The sequence below is a fragment of the Mesoplodon densirostris genome, chromosome 8 (genome assembly GCF_025265405.1).
Source record: "Mesoplodon densirostris isolate mMesDen1 chromosome 8, mMesDen1 primary haplotype, whole genome shotgun sequence".
Lineage (NCBI taxonomy): Eukaryota > Metazoa > Chordata > Mammalia > Artiodactyla > Ziphiidae > Mesoplodon > Mesoplodon densirostris.
The window spans coordinates 63,432,524-63,454,671 of NC_082668.1; positions in this window are offsets into that span (position 1 = coordinate 63,432,524).

Below are 22,148 nucleotides of genomic sequence, written 5' to 3' on the forward strand. Positions count from 1 at the left end.
ATTTTAGTTTCATATTTCCATTCTTGATAAACTGGCTAGCATTTTTGTCATTAGCTCTGGATTGCTTTGACTGTTTTCTTTCTTTATCTTTTCATTCTTGCATAACTGGACAAAAGTTATATTTAGTGATGCCTTATGACTCAAATATTAATACAATAAAATTCTGATTATGAAAATGACATTAAACAAAATTATTAAAAATTACTATGGTAATTTAAAACATGTTCACAATAGCTAACATCATACTTAATGGTGAAAGACTGAAAGTTTTCCTCTAAGATTAAGAGCAAGACAGGATGCTAACTTTCACTACTTCTATTCAACATAGTACTGCAAGTCCTAGCCAGAACATTTAGGCAAGAAAATGAAATAATAGGCATCCAAATTGGAAAGGAAAAAGTAAAATTAACCCTGTTTACAGACAGCATGATTTTATATGTGGAAAATCCTAATGATTCCACCAAAAACCTGTTAGAACTAACTAATGAATTCAGCAGTTGCAGGACACAAAATCAACACACTAAAATCAGTTGTTTCCATACATTAACAAGTGAACAATCTGAAAAGGAAGAAAACAATTCCATTTACATTGCAAAAATAGAACAAACATCCCAATTGAATCTACAAACTCAATGCAACACCTCAAAACTCTAATGACATTTCTTGCAGAAATTAAAAAAAAAAAACTAAAATTCATATAGAATTTCAAAGGATAGCCAAAACAATCTTGAAAAAGAAGAACAAAGCTGGAGGATTCACACTTCCTTCCTGATTTCAAAACTTATTACAAAGCTATAGTAATCAAAAGATTCTCAAAATCACTAATTGTTAAGAAAATGCAAAAAAAAAAAAAAAACTGCACTGAGATACTACCTCAAACCCATTAGCATGATAAATAAAACAGAGATAGCAAATGTTTGTGAGGATGTGGAGAAATTGGAACACTTGTGCACTCTTGGTACAAATGTAAAATTGGACAGCTACTTAGGAAAACAGTATGGCAGTTTCTCAAAAAATAGATAATTAACATATGACCTAGCAATTCCACTCCTTGAAGAGATATTTATACATTCACATTTGTAGTGGCATTATTTGCAATAGCCAAAGGTACATAATGTACCTAGAGTAGTCAAATTCATAGAGACAGGAAGTACAATGTGGTTTCTAGGAGCTGGGGGGAAAGGGGAATAAAGGGTTATTTTTAATGTCAAAGAATTTCCATTTTGCATGATGAAAAGAGTTCTGGAGATGGATGGTGGTGATGGTTGCACGAAATGTGAATGTAGTTAATGCCCCTGAATTGTACACTTAATATGCCTAAGATGGCAAATTTTATGTTAGATATGTTTACCACAATTAAAAAAATAAATAATAAAACGATGTTAACAAATTCTTTGACACCGACCTTATTAAGAAATGAAGCATCTTTCTTCTCCATTTGAAAATATGCTGGCTTTAATGAGTGACTTCTAATATATAGAATGCTGCAGAAGTGATGCTGTGTGAGTTGAGAAAGACAATAAAGCTTCCATCAGGCTCTATTTTTGAGATACTCACCTTTGGAACTCTGCTGCCATGCTCTGAGAAAGCCCAGGTTACACGAAGAAATCATGATTAAACATGTTGTCCATGTTCTAGACAACAGCTGGGCCTGTGAGAAACCTTTTGTGATAATACCTGCCTTAGCCACTGTCTGAGTGAAGTCATACGAGAGACCCACAGAGAACCACTTACTTTTGCCTGGCCAACCCCCAGAACCATGAACAGTAATGTTAATAGGTGATTATTGTTGTTTTACACCACTATGTTTGTGGCAGTGTATTATGCAGCATTATACAATCAAAACTGCCAAGAGCAGAGTCGATGGAATCAGAAGGACTAGTATTTGAATTTCAACTCTACCACTTACTAGCTACATGTGACTTTAGAATTGTCACTTTATGTGTAATTTGAGAATAAAAGTACTTACTTCATAAAACTGGTTTGTATATAAATGAGATGTATATAAAATATCCCTTACAGTATATGGAGCATAATAAGCCTTCAGTATTTTATAATAATGGTTAATATTGCTCTTCTTATAATAACTGTAAAACTCTGAGTGAATCCTTGCTAAAATAATTTACATGTGCATTTCTGTTAAAACCGCCTTTCCTTAATTAAAGGAATTAAAAATTTCTAATATCAATCATAATTCCCAAATTTAGTCTGGATTCCATTCCAGTTGAAGACAGGATTTTCAAATAATATAATTTTTCTACATTTGCAAGGCATAGAACTAAATTAAGTTTTATAGATTCTCAGTCTCTATTTTCTGCAAGATGTTTAGAAACTCTTGGATGTCTGATTTTTCCAAGAAAGCAATTCACTGCTCTTTGTGGACACCCAGACTTCATTAGCAAAATCTTATTCCTCTTAGCATTAAACTTTGCAATATAATTAGAGTTTCATCCATTTAAAAGTTGGCCATTCATTTAAATTAAGAGCAGGGAGAAGGGAAAGGTTTTCCCTAGAGCAGTTACATCGTTGTAGGCATGGAACATTATCAATCTCAGATTTTTTGAAGGCTTGTAAACTACAGAGCCACTGAAATTATTGCCAAGTATATAGAAACTGTCTTTGTAAACAAAATCTCTAAAGATTGAGGAGTATCTTTCTGGAACCAATACAATGCAAATGTATCTATTTCCTTCTAGGTTTTCTGTTAAAATATGAGATGGTTTCTACCACTTTCTTTACAAGTGGAGAAAATCATCTATAAGGAGCTCAACTATAAAAAGTATAATCACCAGCAAATTTTTCTTTAGCATAGGAAGCACTATTTTCTAGTTTCCTGCTGATGATAAAAGACTAGAATTGAAACACTACTGTTTCTGTGTGATTATGTAAAATGTTATGCCTAAAAATCCTATTAAAAATGCCTGGGGATTGCATACATTAAATGGGTTTGCGTTGTTCCTTATACTTCTCAGGCTCCCATGTCAAATTTTTAGCAAACAAAAGATTCTTTATTATATGATCTCAAAAAAAGGGACCTCAACCGTATTGCACGATAAGTCTATTTTTGTTTTAATATTAGAGTTGAGTCTATGCCATAGTGAGAGAACAAGAAATTTCCATTTATATTTCAGAAGTAATATTTGCAAACACACAGACATTGAAAAGAGAAAAATGGTTGAGGAGCTGTATTCCTCCTAATAGTGTTTATGTAAGTCTGGTTGAACACATTTATCTTTAAGAGCCACATAAATGCTTTGCAAACACCTGTAAAATTCAGTAGAAAGTCTCAAAGCCCTTGCTATTTTTGTGACAGTGATAGGTGAATGATAAACCTCTTTGCTATGTAAGGAACTCTGAAGCAAGAATAAAGTCTCAACCTTTAAAAAACCATCCTTTGCAGACATCCTTTGCTGTCGCTCATGTGCAAGCTATCACATCTGCCAAATTTCTCCTCAAGGTATGGCAGTCCCATGATTTCGCTGCTCAGTTCATTCACCACTATCTAATTAACAGCCATTCTTCACTTTTCTGGCTTTTTCTTACTGCATCTTGCTTTCTATAGCACAGCCCCACATAGTCAGCGACCCTGTAGCAATGATCAAGAAAAGTGCTCCAACAGGTAGCATGAAAGTCCTGAGACCAGTTAGCTCATGATCCATCATCCTTCCCCCACCTTTGACCAGAGCAAGGGCTGAAGACTGCTCCCTCCTGCTTTTATTCCACAGTCCTGGTCATGCTTGTGGTCTTTCAGGATACATAAACCACTATTCCCTTTCCATTCTGCCTTTAAACTGGGGAGGAGACAGTAGAGAGAGGGATGGAAAAGGCCATGATCAAGAGGAGGTACACATGGTAAGAGATAACTGCTTTCTCGAATCCACTGCAATTATAATCGCTAGCATTGCCTTTAAACATTTAGATTGCTACAATGATTGTTATTCAAATAAGTTTTCAGAAGAATGATTTTGAATATCTCAGATTGTGTATAATAATGGAATCCTCTGGGTTTTTTTTAAATAATAGATTTTGAAAATATCCCTGAAATTCTTTCTAAATTCTAAGAGGGCAAACAAAAACACAGTAAATAATGTGTTTAATGTTTTGAATGATTAGTAGGTTAGTTTTCTATGGTTTAAATTTATTGTGGGGTTATATTTTTAAGTATACCAATATTTTCATAAATAGGGGGTCTTTATATAACTAAGGTTCTTAGTATATTTTGTGTTTATTTAAAACAGAGCTAGAAAAGTCTGTTAATACTGCTAAAGCCCAAGCCACCTGCACATCTCTAGGGATTTAGGAGGTTTTTCCTTTTACTACAGGAGTTCTTAGTTGGAGAAACTGTTTCATGATACATGCAGACTTCTGCAAATCTATATTAAGTGTGACCAAATGGCATAAGGTCAAGGGTCCATCTTCATCTCTCAACAGAGTTAACCTTAATTCTATGTGAATCTCATGAGGTTGGGAAAAAGACACGTGTTCCCTTCCCCTGTACTAGCACTGAGGAGCATGGGGTGGGGTATGCCCTCATTCTCTAACTAGCTGGTGTTATAGTTGCTCTCAAAGTGTCTACAACATAAAATACCCTAACTCCCTGATTAGAAGCTTCAAGTATGTCATTTTAACGTTTGTTCCTACATTTAGCACATATTTATTAAACATCCCATGCAGCAAGATCAATATCATAAGTCCAAGGATTTAATGGCACAAGGATACATATTTCCCATTGCTAAGCATTGCATGATCTACTGAACTTTCCAATAGTTTTGGTTTCTAGGGTCTAGTTGCTTTCACCTCTTTTTCTTTCAAGCTTGTTGTTGCTTACAGGTATATAAATGATACATGAATATTAATTTTTAAAATTTAAACAAAAGAGAAGTGCAACTTCTAAATGTTCCTTCCTCCTTTTACCTTCAGCTACACGTAAGAGAGAACCAACTCAAAATGGATTACATAATGAGAAGAAAATTTATTATGCCCTAGAATAGGGTACACAAGTGAGAGCAACCCTAACGCTGACAGATTTGTCAGCTCACTCACATCCTTAAAGGCCCAGGTTCTTTTCATCTGCCGGCTATGCCATGTTAGCATGATGCATGATGGTATTAGTACCCAAGTCAGCTCCAGCATCACACCTATCACACACACATCCAGACAGACCTGACAATGTTCCCCAGAAAACTGACCCCTCATGTGTATTTTCTTTGTTTTAAGTTCACGAGAGTTTTTGCTAGAAGTCCTCATTAGACCTCCCTTCATACCCCATTAACCACTCCTAAACCAACTGCTGTCACATTGAATAAAATTAACATGTTTAGCACAGAGTAATTAGGATTGAGGAAAAGGTTTGCCTTCTCTGAGCAAAGAGCTGTACTTAAGAAGATGGAGGCCTGAAAAAAAAAAATGCTGTTACAGATACTGTCAGAAAGGGCATTGGTAATAAATGATTGTTCACTCCAACTGGGTACTTTGAAAACAGAGTTAAATATGGGGACTATTTACAAAGGTATGAATGGGGCTTAAGAAAACAAACAAGGCATAGTGCAGAACCTAGTGGCTCACAGTAGCAGGGAACTGTTAAGATCCCTAGGCCCAAAAAGAGAGGATTAGGAATGGTTACTAGAAACCAGAGGTGGTCTCTGATTGAAACTGTGCCTCTTATTAGAGAGAAGCATCTTACCTCCAGTGACTTGGAAAGGAAGGAGTCAATGTAATAAACATCCCAACACTATTTTAATTTGCCTTTGATCATTTCCTGGCAAGACCCAAAGAGAAGCAAAGTTCCAAGATGAGGTCTGTGGTTGTAGTCCTACCACCTTAGCCTCCCAGGTCCAGAGCAGACTGGAAATGGGTGATGAGTGGATCTGGAGGAGAAATGAAGACTACTCAACACAGATATCAATAACGGCAATTATTATTATAATTTTAGTAAATCTCACATATAACCTACTTTGTATCTTATATAGTGTCTGCTATAGTATTTATGCATCATTTATTCAAAGTTACATTTTTAACTTTTATAAAAATATGGCAATTATATATGTGAGTACGTTTTCTTCAGTTTCTTGCTGAAACTTTCAAATGTTGCTAGATATTGCCAAATCGCAATTTAAAAAATGCTTTTAATTTGCATTAATATTGGTGTTGATTTTTTTCATATTTTTTATATAAAGGTTGACCATCTTTTTATTTGGCTGCTTCTGCTTATCCCCAGTCTGCTGTTTATTTTTTTGTTTATTCTTATTTCTCTTCATGAAATTTTTTTCAGAAATTTTAGTTTATATATGGTCAGATTTGTCAGTCTTTCACTTTCTAGTTGACTTGTTGTGTTGCTTACAAAATTTCTTCTCCAAAATTCTATAAAGTTATTCTTCCATATTTGGTTATTTAAAAATAATTTCTTTAACCTTTTGTTCTCTAATCCAAATGGAAGTTACAGCAAATGTAGGTTAATTTTTGTTTTTATGTGTATAATGTAAATTGGACAACTAATGGTATATTCTGAAAGATAATCAATGTACATCAATGTAATTTTTAATTTCCACACGTTTGAAGAGCCACTTTTTCATGATTCTATTTCTTGGCCACTTATTGTTTATTACTAATCTATTTGTTTATTTCTGTTTGATTAAAAGTTTGGTTGATGCAATTTATAGAATGTACTCATGTTATATAAAATAACTATGCAATTTTTGTCATCAAATTATCATAATTTTCTTGGATATTGTTATGAAACTGCACTTTTAGGTTGGACATGAGGATAAAATTTTCAAATTTTCTAACATCATGAATTAAAAAAAAGATTGTGTTTAATTAATTATTTAAAATAGATTTGATACTTTTACATTTACTTTGCACTTGGTTAGCTTTATAACTAACTTTTTTATTGATTCTACAATGTTTTTAATTGTATTGTATCTGATCCTTTTGGATTTTCTTGAAGAAAATTCTATAATCTTCAAATAATGATGATCCTATTATCTTACATTTTAAAAAATATTTACTAATCTCATTTTTCTTGTCTTAATGCTTATTTATTTTTACCTATATATATTTGGCTATTTTCTGTAGTAAAGTATTACAATGGTGATAGGCAGACATTCCCACTTTTTAGTAAATGACATTTTTTTGGTAATTCTCCATCACTATAGATTCTGATTAGAAAAACTTTATTACTCACTAAAAAAAAAACAAATTTTATTATTCCCTAATTTAATTGGCTAAAATATAGGTAAGTTTATGTAACTATATTCTCAATCACCCCAAACTGTACTACTTTCAAGAGCAATACAAGCACCTCCATTTCTAGATTTCAATTATTCACAAAAGAATTGCATAAAAATAATAAAATAGAATAGTAAAAAAATTGAAATGGCTAATCCATATTGAGGTGTTGTTCTAAGAATTTTATATGCATTAGCATGTTGAATCCTTGCTCCATGAAATAGGTACTCTTACTATCTCCATTTTATAGGTAGGAAACAGAAACAGGAAAGCAATACTGCACAAAAATGTTAGAGGTGGGAAATGGTTCCCAGAATTCTGGCTCCACCTACCATATCCTTAGATAGCACAATTTGCTGCATAAACTGTAAACTAATTAAAAATTTGAGGCTAGAGCTTTCTCACATTATCTTTTCAAGTTTCTGAACATTAAATTGACCCTTTCATCTCTGTTTGACCAAAGCTCAAAAAAACTTTCTTTTTTAAGAGCCAGGCTGCACTACCTGGATTAGTTTTGTGACTTCCACATTGGAAGGACTTTCCTAGAATCCAGATTAGAAATATAAACTTCTTTTCACCTCCAGCTCTGCATAAGTCTCAGAGCAATCAGGTATTTTCTGGTCACTTGGGAAATCCCCCATAGATTGATCCATGTAAAATTTTCTATATCTGACCATTTTGATGATTGATACTTCCTTATGTGAATGCATAACCACTGTAAGACTTGGGAATAAGGTCTTTTATGTGAGCTTACTTGATTAAAAAAAAAAAATCATGTACTCTGCCGATGTCTTCCGAAAGAAGATAGCATGCAATGGATCTCTGCTTATGTGTACAACCAGATAATCACATACAGCCTTTGAAGAGAGAAAGGATGGAAAATAACCATGATGTATTAAGTGCTAATCTGTTGTGGGAATTGTGACAAGTGCTTCTAGAAATACATGCCTTATATTTGTGTCCTCACAACTCATTATCTCCATTTTTTCACATGAGGAAATTGAGTTTGCAGAGATATCTGAAAACATTTTACCATAAATTACACTTGCCATACCTTCATTCTTAAAATAAATTCCTCTTAACACATCTGTAACTGGAAGTCAACTCACATACTCTCTTTTACCATGAGGGAGATTCTTACCCAGTATATATTTTACTGGATAATCTGAACTCACAGCTCAAACACACTACTGCTACATTTTCAAATTTTAGTAAATTAGGAAAGTCTCTGAATTTAATATAAATCTGGAAATAACAAGTAGGTAACATAATATATCTTGCCAAAAATAAAAATAATAATGCTATGTACATTTGCATAGTGTTATAACAGTCTATCCGATGGCTTGGATCAAGATCTTTTTTTTCTTCCATTTTCTAGATGGTAAGTCTAGACTTGAGACTTCTGAATTCTAGTACACTACTCTGTCTCTTCTTGTACTCTTAAAAGGTTCAAATTTTGGGCCCATGATATCCCTAACCATGAGAAGCCAATCAGCCCAGTTTTAGTATTAACCTTAACCTTTTAACCTTAAAAGGTGATATCTAAATCTGACTTTAACTGACCAACAAACCCTGAGGAAGTTTCCACTCCAGAAGCTTGATGGAAAGAAGTAACTGAAGTATCTCCAGAGAGACTAAAGACTAGAGAATATACATAACTCCATATCTCTTCAGGGTCTTCAGTAAAGTGATCCAATTTATGAAGACCAGCGTATTTGAAGAACTATTTCCTACCACTGTGAAGAGTAAAACCTGCCTTTGTATCTCTCTCTTTGAATGTTACAGGATTATATAGTAAGATGCAGTTACAAAGGCATAGTAACTAGAAACCTTCCACACTGAAGACTGAAAAGTGGCAATCTTGTAGGCTTACTATACGTTCCTCACATTATTTATTCTGAAAGCACAGCAACAGTCAATAAATAGTGATGAATTTTTAAAAACTCTTCGTCCCTAATATTAAAACAAGTTCTGCCAATTGTGAGTGTTCCATAAATATTTGTTGAATAAATGCGTGAATTGAAAAACAACAGACAGTTCTGCAAATTCCTTGTTAGATCCACTCTAGTGAGAAATGGACATTCCTCACTTTCCTTTCTAGAAGAATCTGGAATAAAAGTGGTAAATTTCCATTCTTTGAGGCATCTTGTTTATATCTGGCAACTAGTATCTATTTTCTACAAAACGGTTCTCATAATCTGGCTGTACATAAAATTCCTCAAAAATATCTGAGCTCTACAAGTGCAGGAGCTAACAGAACAGCTGCCAGACATGATATCTGTTCAGAAAAACTAACTCACTTGTAAATAACTTCAATTGTTAGATTTTTGTAATGGAGTTTGGTCTAAAGTAATTGGACCATAATTAGTCTGGGAGTGCAGAGATTTAGAATCTAGTCTTACATTTATCATTAATTATATAGTTAATATTTGGCAAATAATTAAACTGAGTTCAAATTCCCTCATGTTAAAATTAGGAAACTGAACTCTGATCTTTAGGACAACTGTAGCTTTGAGATACTATGATTATGAGAGCCTGTGCCTTCTATTCAAATAATTATATATTTCCAAGGTTGTAATGTTTTAATTTTATGACATATGTTAGTTCTTAGCTACTACAAGAAAAATCTTTTGATAAGAACATAACATCTACACACAGCCTTGTTTCTGAGGAAATGCAACTGATTTTACAGCCATCTGCTTTATGATGTAGATTTAGGAAATGCGATTTTGCAAAAAGTATAGCTTGCATACAATAGCAAAGCACCACTATGTTTGAAAACTAATACCTTTAAGTGTTTTTTTGTTTTGTTTTGTATTTTCTACCAGGTTGATACACGTGTTATTCACACCTGCTTATACATTCCAGCCTTAAGTGCCAGCTATTGTCAGTGACTCTCTCTGAAGGTAATAAAAAAATATAAATGCATCCATCAAATAATCACCTAAGTATGCTATTAAAACTAAATGAGGGGCTGCTCTGGTGGTGCAATGGTTGAAAATCTCCTGCCAGTGCAGGGGACACTGGTTTGAGCCCTGGTCCGGGAAGATCCCACATGCTGCAGAGCAACTAAGCCCGTGCTCCACAACTATTGAGCCTGAGCTCTAGAATCGCGAGCCATGACTACTGAGCCCACACACCACAACTACTGAAGCCCATGCTCCTAGAGCCTGTGCTCTGCAATGAGAAGCCACCGCAATGGGAAACCCATGCACTGTAACAAAGAGTAGTTCCCGCTTGCCGCAACTAAAATAAGCCCACACGCAGCAACGAAGACCCAACACAGCCAAAAATAAATAAACAAAAATAAAAATAAATTTAAAAAGACAACTAAATGAGGTCATCTCTCACTTAGGAAGACACAAGGCTGTACATTCGTTCTATACACTGAGGCAACTTGGCAAAATAACATTTCACTGCATGGCCACTATTATATTATCAGAAGAACTTTTAAGTGGGTAAGATATTTTTAAAAACTTGCTATTAATTTTTGGTTTGTTTCCTGGCTTTTACAGGAAGTTTGTAATACTACATTTGGCTAACTGAAGATGAAATGAAGTTGACACACTGAATATAACAAAAGCAAACAAAATGTCAGTAGTCCTTAAGAGATATATGCTACCACAGCAAAGCAAGAAGTGAGCCTTTCTAACCAGATTCCAAGCATATTCTGTCATATTACTGTAGTTATGAATCTTTATATCTCATGAGAAGGGCATGCAATTTGAAATCTTTTTCTCTGAATAGATGATAGGTTAATTACTACAATTAAAAAAATAAACATCCATTTTTGATTAAAAAATAATAATATAGTAAGATTGTACACACACACAGCCCTCAGCCCCAAATTTTACTAAATTAAGGAATACTTTACTAAATAAAGGCTATCATTCATAGTCATTATAAAAATTTCCCACTAGTTCCATGGTAATTTAATATTTTATTGAATACATTATCCAATGCAACCAGAAAAGAGAAAACAATTAGAGGCATAATAATTGAATGAAAATTATTTTCACGTGTAGGTGATTTGACAGTTTACCTAGATAATCTCGGAAAATCAATGACAAAACTAACACAATGGTAAAATAGTGTTAAAGGATCCAAGTACTTAAAGGATCTAAAATTAACATGTAAAAGTCAGTAGCGTTCATATGTACAAATAATGGTCAGTTAGAAGATGTAATGGAAAAGAGAACTCCATTATAAAAAAAAATAAAGATTAAATACTCGTGAATAAACTTAATAAGGTATTTGAGAATCCTACAACAGGAAACCTTTGAAAACACTAAAAAAAGAAATCCCACAAAAGTACATTTAAATAACATCTCATGTTCTTAGATATGATGACAGAACATTATAAAAATTCTATTATCCCCAAGTTAATATAAAAATCCAATAAAATAATTACTTTTGGAGATATGAATTATATTAAAATAAATATGGAACAATCATTCAACAAAACCTAGGAAGGCTCTAAATAGGATATCAGTGAGAGGAAACTAGGCCTATAAGATAATAAAACATACTTCAAAGCCTCAAGAATCAAAGTAGAGTGTAACTGACACATAAATAGGTGGATTAGTGGAAAATACTTTAAGAAAGTTCAAAAATAGATTCCAATATATAATAAAATTTCAGTAATATGAAGAAGGTCACAGCTCACATTAATGAGAGGGAGAAAACACTAAGAAAAGGTGTTGAGACAACTGGACAGAAATTTGGGAAAATATAAACAGGCACCCATAATCCAAATCACTCAACCACAAAGTTCCAAAGGGATCAGAGATCTAGATGTAGAAATTTAGAAAAGTATACCAGAAAGCAGGGGAAAACCTTTCTAATTGTGACTTAAAATCCAGTTGTACTAAAAGAAAAAACACATTTATTTGGTTACATATACAATGACAACCAAAAGACAAATCCAAAAGATAACAATATACATTGACAAATAACAATATACGTTACAACAAATGTAATGTGTATGTACACACATACACACACACAAGTGTATATATACTTTCTATCTCTGTCCATTGAGAGGGACTAGAAGCAGAACACACCAAGAAGAATAAGCACATTTAGATCTAGGCTGAAGGGCCCTCTAGGTAAATTCATAAAGAAAAATAAAAATGTATGGATGCATAATAATATTTCAAAGAAAGAAGGAAAGTGATGAGGGAAGGAGGGAGGAAGGAATGAAGGAAGGAAAAAAAGACTGACACAACTAGAAGATAACTCATTTGAAGACCTTAATATAATAGCTGATTCAGGCAAAGACCATCAGTGGATGCAAATCATTGGGTAAAGGTAGTTTGTGGAACAGGTTATCTGCAAGATTTCAAAATATCAGCATGTGTATTATTTATTATGAGAGGAAACAGCTACTTTTGAAATGGAGACATGATATATACCACTTTAATCAAATAATCATATTTAGCTTCACTAATAATGAAATACACCAATATTATTTGCCTTTTTTTTTTTTTTTTTTTTTGCGGTATGCGGGCCTCTCACTGCTGTGGCCTCCCCCGTCGCGGAGCACAGGCTCCGGACGCGCAGGCTCCGGACGCGCAGGCCCAGCGGCCATGGCCCACGGGCCCAGCCGCTCCGCGGCATATGGGATCCTCCCAGACCGGGGCACGAACCCGTATCCCCTGCATCGGCAGGCGGACTCTCAACCACTTGCGCCACCAGGGAGGCCCTTATTTGCCTTTTGATGTGATAAAATAAGAAGTATGCATCATCATTTATGTAGTACCTTGCCAAAAATGTGTAACTTGCACTAATCATTGAGAGGCAACCACAACAGCCAGACTGTATGACATACTGAACCCAGTTGACCTAAACTCTCAAAAATGTTGAAAAAATGAAAGGCAAAACTAATTGGGGGACTGGTGTAGATCAAAGGAAACAAAATAATCATAAAATATAATTCTTGTTTGGTTTTTGCAGAGAGGTGCTGAAGGTGGGAAGGGAGTCGTGGCTTACAATGAAATCACTGAAGCAATTACTAAAATGTGAATATAAGCTCTATATTAGTAACATAATTTTATTATGAGTGTTCAAGTTTTTGGATGTGATAATATTGAGATTCTGCAGAAGACTGCCCTTTTTCTTAGGAGATATTTTCTGTAATATTCAATGGACATAGTATCTTCAATAACTTCAACTTAATTTCAATGGTTCAAAATGACAGAAAATGAGAAATATCAAGAAATTAGTATTAACATTTGCTAGATTTAAGACACCCAACATATGGGTGTCTACTGCAATATTCTTTGAAAGTTTTTCTATAAGTTTGAAAATTTCCTAAATTAAAAGTTGGGAAAATTCAAATATAAATAGGTACTGAAACCTTTCAAAATTTTGCATTATTTTGATTTTGATATTCACTGGATTTAAGTCAAAGTTATTTCAAATGATAATTGTCATCAAGAAAAATCTAAAATTGAAGATATTATATAATAAAGAATTGTAGATTCTCCTGATTCAGTTTCAATAGTCTGCAATATTTTTTTAAAGTAAACATACATTTTATGAAAATGACATTAGTATTCAGATTGGAATTTTTTAAACTGTAAATTATTAATGTACTTATAAAATGTTATATTTTAATTCTATATTGAATTAATTAATATAATTAATAATTTATTAATTTAGAAAGCATTTTTCATCTGGAATTTTCTGAGTTTTTCTATGCAAAGTTTTGTAAATGTGTGGTTTTCTTAGGAAATAAGAGCCTATTAGTCAAAACACCTAGGGAGTCAATATTGAAATTATAAAGGTAAGTTTTATATACTTTTCAAGCAAACTGCATTTTATGCAGAATATACTCCACGTAATTGAAGGATTTTCAATATTTTCCAAAATCAAGACCTTTTGTTCTTGTTATATTATGGTACTCTCTATGAAGATTACTTGCTTGTCAATAATTGAGCAAGTCAAAATTTATTTCATCGTAACTCCAAAGTATGAAATTTACTGATTGTTTAACTACTTGTAGAAATATCCAAAGTGCTCAGTGAACATCAATTTGTGTTTTATAATTGTAACATTTTTCTGTAGAGTTAAGTATTTCAGTGTTCCCTGGACATAATATAAATGGGTTTCCATTTCCTATTATTCAAGATTGCCTAGTATGACAATTTTTAAAATGTTGAGGATTTTTTTAAAATTATGGACTTATGGAACACACACACACGTGTGCACACACACTGCACAGTACTGTCATATTATCCTACTTTAAATAAGTGAGAATTGTCCCAGACATGTTTTGTTCTCACATGACCTCCTAATCATTGTGTATATTACCTTATGTAGCAAAAGATGTAATAAAGTTAAGGTTCTTGAGAGAAGGACATTATCATGGACTATTTGGGTGGCCCCCAACTACAATCACATGCATCCTTATACCAGACAAGTAGAGAGAATTTTGAGACACACATACAGAAAAAATGATATGTGGAGATGGAGGTAGAGATTGGAGCAAAGCAACGACAAGCCAAGGAATGTCGACAACAGCTGAAAGAGGCAAAAAAAAATGTAATCTCTTCTAGAACCTCTGAGGTGAGCACAAATCTATCAACACCTTGATTCAAACTTCTGACCTCTGGAACTGTGAAAGAATAAATTCCTGTTGTTTTAAGCCATCCCGGTTTTAGTAACTTATTATAGCATCCTTGGGAAACGCATATAAATGGGTAACCTAACCAGGATAGCTGAAACAAAATGATACAAAGTGTATCAATGAACATGATGATACCCAAGAGAAACTATCCAACCTGGAGAACACAGAGAAAGATAACTGAAGAAAAATATTTACAGGTTATTTGGAAATTATCAAGCATTCTAATGTATGTGTAATTTTGGATCCCAGAAAGAGAAAAATAGATAAAGGACAAGACTTTTTGAAGAAATAATGTCTGAAAACTCCCCAAATTTGGTTTTAAAAAATTACAGATTTGGGCTTCCCTGGTGGAGCAGTGGTTAAAGAATCCACCTGCCAAAGCAGGGGACAGGGGTTCGAGCCCTGGTCCAGGAAGATCCCACATGCCGCGGAGCAACTGAGTCCATGTGCCACGACTACTGAGCCTGTGCTCTAGAGCCCGCCAGCCACAACTACTGAGCCTGTGTGCCACAACTACTGAAGCCCATGCGTCTAGAGGCCATGCTCCACAACAAAAGAAACCACTGCAGTGAGAAGTCCGTGCACCGCAATGAAGAGTAGCCCCTGCTTGCCACAACTAGAGAAAAGCCCACGCACAGCAATGAAGACCCAATGCAGCCAAAAAAAAAAAAAAAATTTTGTTAAAAAAAAAATACAGATTCAAAAAGCTTAATAAACTCCAAGAGGGTAAATACAAAAAGAAAAACTCCTAGACACATTTAAACTATTAAGAGTAAAATCAAAATGAAAAATCTTAAAAGCAGAGAGAAAAATATGATATATTGTATACAGGGAATAATGATTTTTTGACTTTTAACAAAAACAATGAAAGCCAAAAGGCATTGGAATTACATAAAATTCTATCAATCAATAATTCTATATTTAATAAAGCTATCATTAAAAATTGAAACTGAAAGACATTTCACTATAAACAAAATTTATCTCAAAATGGATCACAGACCTAAATGTCAAAGTTAAACTATAAAATTTCTAGAGGAAACTGAAGAAAATATATGAACTGTGTATTATACAAAGACTTTTTAGATAGAACACAAACAACTTGAACCGTAGGAAAAAAATATTCAAATCTGACACTTAATTTACAATTTTTGTTCTTCGAAAGAAACATTTAAGAAAATGAATAGACAAATCACAGATTGGGTGAAATTAACTGCATAAAGATTTGTATCCAGAATATATTAAGTACTTACACAACTGAAAAAGGAGAAAATAAACTATCCAATTAAAAGATGGGCAAAAGAGTTAAAGAGAATTCACAAAAAAGGTTATGAATGTAGCAAATAAGTTTATGAAAAGATGTTCAGCAATATCGGTCATGAGGAAAATGCAAATTAAAACCACAGTAAGATACCACTACAAACTCACTATCTAGAATTAGAAATAGACAATACCCAAATATTGTCAAGAATGTGGAGGAACTGGAGCCCTCATACATTGCTGGTAGGAATATATGTATATAAATTATACAGTCACATTGGAAAACAGTTTGGCAACTTTAAAAAATAATGAACTTACCCTTATCATATAATATAGAAACGTAATTACTAGGAAATAAGAAACATACATCCAAAGAAAGATTTTTATGTGGAAATTTATAGCAGCATTATTCCTAACAGCCAAAACCTAAAAACAACCAAAATGTCAAGCAACATGTGATGGATAAATACAATGTTGTATATCCATACTCGTGGTAACAACTGAACAACTGTATAATTGTTCCTTAAACTCATCAAACTATGAATTTATGACATAAATTTTATAACAGGTAACCCAAAAATAAATTTAACTTGATAAACTGTCATAAATATACTCTCCAAATATTCTAAGGTTTTGTAACTAGTAAACTTTCTTACATGGCAATAATCAATCAACATAATTTAATGAGTACCACAAATATATATGTAAAGAAGTCTTCCTTCTGAACATAAAAGAAAAGGTATGATGTTATCCCCTATATCCAAGGCACATAAATATTGTTTTTCCTCTTGGTTTTATTTTAATCCTCTCAAGGAGGAAGGAACTGCTTTTTGTGTGCAACTTTTATATGACAGGTACTGGTTTAGATTCTTTACATGCATTATTAAGTTAACACTGACTTTTAAAAAATGTGCATGTTATAATAAACATTATATGTCTGGTTTCAGAATATCAATGAACCTGCTGATGGTCAGATAGAAAGCAGAAAAACTGGGATTTGAATCAGGGCTTCAAAGTATGTGGTTTTCCTTCGTTTTGGCTTTTTTTCCCCCTTACACATGAGACTAAATATACCCTTGTTCACAAAACGTAACTATTAGGACCCAAAATTAAGACCATCTGTATTGACATGGCTTAACTGTTTGCTTCAGGAAATTACTGTAAACCAATTTATCTGTACAAATAGTTTACTTCTGGGCAAAACTCTCCTATCAGGACAATATATTGCTCATCTGGTCAAACAACTCACTTTTCAAATACCAATTTACTTATTAGGTCTCACTTTGAATCTTTTGATACTGTGTATTCAAATACTAAACAGTTATATCACAGATGTTCCCCCATCTTATTTACTCATTCTAGCCCAGAACCTAAAATCCTATAAATATTACCAACTGACTGCCCCATTCTAAAACACTTCCAATGCTCTTTCAATGTCAAGTTTTCTCTTGCCGCAGTAGGCAGTCCTTAGAAGACAAACTCTGGCTTAGGTCTTCTATTTAAATTATATGAGAATTTTCCTCGTTTTTGTTTGTCTGTTTGCTTGTTTGGTCTCTGAGAGTGTGACTTAGTGATAGATCCTATCACCAAAATTTCCATCCACTGGATTTGCTGGATCTTAAATTTCAGACAGCTAACCAATAGCATGGGAGCCTAAGCCATGAGGTGTGCCAGCAACATATATATATAATCAACCATTGCCATTCTTTCAGGATTGCTTCTCGTTTTAAGTGTATGTTTCCTCCAAGTCAGATGCCAGCTTTTTAAAAAACATGTATTTCACATCTTAACTCTAATTTTTATATTTCTAAGTGGCAAAACTTTATCAAAGATAATTTTAAATTACAGTAGGACTTAGGGAACTTTCAATATAAATAAAATTGTTCATTTGAGAAATATCTTAAAACAAAAAGGGAACAAAATTCCAAACGCCTAGTGATCTCCATTTCTTGACTGGTTTGAGGAAGCTCCTAAATAATTTTTTATAACAACACTGCATCCTGAACGTCTCCTTTAAACAAAACAAGTAAAATCTGTGAAAATGTAAAACATTCTTTCAGACCTTCCACATTGTAACCTGAACATGAAAACTTTTATCCTACTCTTGCTCTTCCCTTATTATATACATGTCCCTTCATATAGTCTTCCTTTTTAAAATAAATTTATTTATTTTTGGCTGTGTTGGGTCTTCATTGCTGCGCGCAGGCTTTCTCTAGTTGCGGCAAGTGGGGGCTACTCTTCGATGCGATGCACGGGCTTCTCATTGTGGTGGCTTCTCTTGGTGGGGAGCACAGGCTCTAGGCGCGCGGGCTTCAGTAGTTGTGGCACACGGGCTTAGTTGCTTCACAACATGTGGGATCTTCCTGGATCAGGGCTCAAACCTGTGTCCCCTGCATTGGCAGGTGGATTCTTAACCACTGTACCACCAGGGAAGTCTGCATGTACTCTTCCTATACTCCTCTTTCTAACCCACTTCCTTTTAGTTCTGGGGGACCAGAAACTCACAAAGATAAATTGTCTCTTAAAGTTAATGCTAGTTCAGAACAGAACAAGCCCATTACGATTGATTTTAAGCTTTGATCTCAGTCTGAGCTGAAAACCATTGTCAAAGAGTTAAAGCCTAGATAAGATAGAAGGAAATTTACAGATCAATGTAGAATAGATCTGGAAACATATAATCGAGGGTTCCCTGATCTGTATCAATTGGTTCATGTGTTATTAGGAACCTCATATGTGAAAATTTATACAGGAAGGAAATAATGAAGGTGACCTAAGAAATCCAGATTTGTTTGATTCTTTATTTTGTACATGAACATCTCATTGTTCCAGCACTGTTATTGAAAAGACTAGCCATTTTCTTTGACCTTTGTTTAAAAAAAATCAGTTGATTATATTTATGGGAGCCTGTTTCTGGTTTCTGTTGCCTTGATCCATGTTTTTATACCTCATCAATACAACACCGTCTTGATTACTATAGATACATAGCAGAAAACATATTTTTAATCCTAACTTTCCCATAGATTAAAACCCTGTAAGTTTAACTTACTGAAGTTTTCCCACACAATGTTTGCATATTTGATTTCTCCCTGACTGGTTTCCTTATGTGGAAATTAGTTATTAAGTTTAGCTTGCATTCCCAGAATGTACTGAATGAAACTGAACCAAGAGAAACCATCCTTCACTTCAGAAGATAAGTAGGAACATATTGAAAACATTTGCAAGCAATCATAGGACCATATGGTGGGGGGAAGGGAAGAGGAGAAAAGGAGCCATTGTGGGGCATTGTGAGAAAAGGAGGTAGGTGTAATTTAGCATGTGCAATATGGACAAGAAGAAGAATAGCACTGCAGTAAAATATTTTATTCTCCTGGCATCTTCGCTCTTCCAAGGTTAACCTATTGACGTCTAACCAAGCAAGTTCATAGTGTGGATGAACATAAGACACATGGGACGCAACAAATTCTTAGAGCAACATTTCCAACCAGAGTTTTCTTATGTAAAAAAAAGATTCATGAAATATAAAAGCTAAGATTTTAAATGGTGCTTTTTCCACAAACATAGCAACCAGTTTGCAGAGCTAAAGTCCTTCTGTTCCATTGATAAATGTCCCTTTACAGAGATTTGGCTACCAGATGGTCATCCTATCTCTATCACCCACTTCCCCAAAAGAAATAATACTAGCTGCTGATTTTTTTCCTCTAACCTGAATATATTTAGCTTTCTTTTGCAGTACTTCACACTGAGAGTCTAATTCTGAGTCAAGCTAGAACAGCCTCATCTCATTCATTTTGCCTGAGTCTCATTTTCTTTTTTATTAATCTTAAGGTAATTTGGAAATACTTTTGCCAACATTTCACTTTTATGATAAATGGTTTTGTAATAGTTTTCAAAGAAACAATTACAAACGTCCTTCCCCCCCCACCCCTCTTTTTTCTTTTAGCCCTATTCTCTTAAATCAGCATAGCTTGAGTTCGAGCAGAGATTCCATTTCTGCTAAGTTAATATCTTCAATTTGGACCAATTTAATCCCTGGACAGTCTTTTTTCTTACTTATTGTGTAATTATTTAAAAAGACACTAGTTTTTATGATTCCAGGGATTTTCAAATTGTCCTAATTTTGAAATCAATGTATGTCTGATACCCACTGGCTATGGACCCTACTTAAGTGCTGAATCTTAAGTGTGCTGTATGTGTATGTATTTGCTAAGTTGCTTGCACCCTGCTAAGCAGAGTACATGTCTAATCCTACTGATTTTAAAACTCTGTGCAGACATCACAAAATGCCCAAATAAAATAAATCGTGGTACTATAAAACTCTAGTAGTCTACAGTTTGTAGCTTTTGCAGAGTGCCCCGTTATCATTAGGATTTTAAAAGTCACGAAAGATACAGCCCACCTGAAGTATGCAATTGGATCAGGAGATCTTTGTTTGTTTAGATGTTCTCTCTCTTCTGGAGTTTTCTTTCCCCTTTATACTTCTTTCTGCTTTCCTTCTTTCATTCCTTCTTTCCTTCTCCCTCCCTCCTTTCTTCTTCCCACATATCTTTCTCTACAAAAAAGAAAATACAAAAAACACATTTGTAGTCTAAATGACGTGCTACCAGCTCTTCCCTTAGAATTACATTGGATGTCACTGTTTCTTCTGTTCTGATGGCCTGTTCACAAAGTCAAAACTGTATAAATTGAGCCAGAGATCAACTTAAAGAGTAAATTCAATACCTAGGACAAATGTATGAACACCCACATATACAAACACATAGAGAAACGTTAAACTGGACATTCCAATATTGTTCCTAAGAGAACTGTAAACAAAATGAAGATATCTACAATCTTGGATATACCTACTTTAATGATAAAGTTAACTTAATAAATCTTTCAGAATTATCCATTGTCTGTCAAATTTTGGTTCCACAAATGGAAACTACAGTTGATCTGCTACATTGCCTACCAGAAAAGGATGCTCCATAGCATTGGACTTAGAAGCACTAAAAAATTCTTCCTGGTTTATCATTTCAGGGGTTATGTCATTTTTCTACAATGAAGATATACTTGTATTTCATAACATTGATATTTTCTTGGACTGTTGTAGCTGTGTTTATCAACAGGTCATGTCTTTGAGGAATCAGTTACCATAATACCTACTATAAAGGCATGTATAAAACAATAGAGGATTCCTGCTCCAATCAGGGATGACAATTCCACAAATACTTCTGTATGAATGTTAGAACTATGCCTTTACAGTTTGTTTTGACCTCAAGCCAATTAAGGCAATTTCTAAAGACTAAGAATACACGTTATACTGTTGCATAATGTAATTCAGTGCTAAAGTCTTATGCTCCACCTATCATTTGCCCTCAAGCCCCAGTGAAAATTTTAGTGCCTATGCCCTGAACTCTCTGATCTTGAATTTTCAAAAGAAATTTAAGTGATTCAAATAGAGGTTAAAGAATTTATTCAGCTCTTGTGAAACAGAGCATCTGAAGATGTAGTAGCTTCCTAATTGAAGCAGTCAGTTTTGGCAGCATAGGGAGAGCTGAGTAGCTGCCTTTATGGTTTTGATTTAGGCTGTGATTTTTGACTTTAAGCAAAACTCATGGTTGCATGTCATGTCTTTTGCTTGGGTTTACAATAACCATCAGAACAGTTTTTCCCAGAATTATTTTTGCAAGCCTTGTGGTTTATAAGCAAGTCACAGTTCCTAAGGCAAGACAGAGAGATAGCAGAAAGGAAAACAAAGTGAGTATATGGGGGCCGGGTGGGAGAGGGACAAAAGCTAGAAGGCAAGAAGGAAAATGACGATGCTCTATCTCTTTTGTTTAATTATTTTACATCTTATATTTTGGCCCTCTGCTGCAAGTGTGGATGGGCAAAGACTTCCGTGGCATACCTCCCCATTCTGATCAAATCATACATTTAAATGTCTGGGATAGTTTACTGATGCAGACCTTTAAACGGATAAGGGGGAAGTGGCCAAAAAAGACACCTCCTGAGTTAAGTATTTCAAAATGTTCCCACAAGTAGTCAGTTGAATTAT